This window comes from Lactuca sativa, chromosome 3 (assembly GCF_002870075.4).
Source record: "Lactuca sativa cultivar Salinas chromosome 3, Lsat_Salinas_v11, whole genome shotgun sequence".
NCBI lineage: Eukaryota > Viridiplantae > Streptophyta > Magnoliopsida > Asterales > Asteraceae > Lactuca > Lactuca sativa.
This window is the reverse complement of record NC_056625.2, coordinates 126,056,406-126,057,776: the sequence shown is the minus strand read 5'-3', so window position 1 is coordinate 126,057,776 and position 1,371 is coordinate 126,056,406. Positions and strand designations below refer to the sequence as shown.

General features: G+C 30.3%; 1 long non-coding RNA gene across 1 annotated transcript; it reads left to right on the top strand.

Annotated features, from left to right (window-relative positions):
• The first annotated feature begins 449 nt into the window (after positions 1-449).
• LOC111907704 (uncharacterized) lies at positions 450-1,143 on the top strand. The gene is made up of 3 exons (XR_002855641.3): positions 450-549; positions 631-721; positions 844-1,143. It is a non-coding gene; the product is annotated as an uncharacterized LOC111907704 (long non-coding RNA).
• The last annotated feature ends 228 nt before the right edge of the window (positions 1,144-1,371 follow it).

The window sequence follows — 1,371 nt, the reverse complement described above, 5'->3', positions numbered from 1 at the left end:
AATTAGGTTTCAGATAAGATGCTCTATTTCTTATATATATTTCTTATGCAAACCTACACGCTCTAAAAATGCTCTATTTCTTATGCATATTGCATTCTATTAAATTTTTAGTTACCATGAGGGGGAATTAGGTTTCGGATAAGACGTGTGAGAGGGAATTAGGCCGGGATGGAGATGGTGGACAACAAATTGAAAAGGGAAGGGAGAGGCCGATTGTTAAAGATCAATGGATGCTTGGAGAAGACGTCTATTTACATTTATTTTTTATATTTAATTTATAAATAAATAGTGAAATAAACAAAAAAGATAACATGGTAATTTTAAGTCTGTCAAAGACTAAACGCACAACAAAATCACACTATATAACCGGGCCAAGTTAAAATTTTAAATTATGGACCAAACATATAAATTACTCTAAACCACATGGACCATTCGTGTAATTTACTCCTCTATATAATCAACCCACCTTCTTCACTCCACCTTACACAACCTGCTCTCTTTAACAAATCATGAATGAACCAAAACATGATTATGCTTACCCTGCTCAAGGTACGAATCTACTTCACATTTCTCGATCCTTTATTCATCTCACTTACAATTCACAAAACAATTAACGATCATCTTCAACAGGAGAAGGTTATAATCAAGAATCGTCGGTGATAGCACCACCTCAATACGCCGCACCTCCTCCTCCCCGACGACGTGGTTTCTTTGAAGGCTGGTATGTATTTCCCGCCTTTCCTTAAAAAATATATTTCCTATTTTCATCCATTTTTTATGCATTTTATTATTTGGTTTATTAATGGATTGATGTTTTAATTGGAATAATGTTTTAATTTGTAGTCTAGCGGTTCTGTGTTGCTGTTGTTTTGCTGACGAGTGTTGCTGTGATCCAAATATCATTTGCTTCTGATAGCTTTCCTTGTTGCGGTGAATAGAAGAAATATGAATTGTAGTTTGTTATTGTTTTTTTTTTAGATTTTAATTTAAATGTATTTATTTACTTTTTTATGGTGTTCTAATGAATCCATGTACTAGCACTTTGTGTTTGTGTCAATAAATTAGAAATTTGTAATGTTTAATTGAATTATTATTCATAGTTTTTAAACAATTTATTTGATGATAAGAAGTTTTTGCTTTTGATATAGTTTTTCCCAATCTTATTGTAACACTAAAAAAATAATTCGAAATATCATAAATGAATTTAGATTTAACAAATTCCAATTACTTGTTAGTATTAATTAACGTGTATATAAAAGTGGAGTTAAATAAAAAGAAAGAACTACTATGAAAATGATTATTTTGGAATGTGAATGAGTAAAAGTATGGATTGTTTTATTCTTTTTGTAGTGAGATTTTTGCTTTATTTTT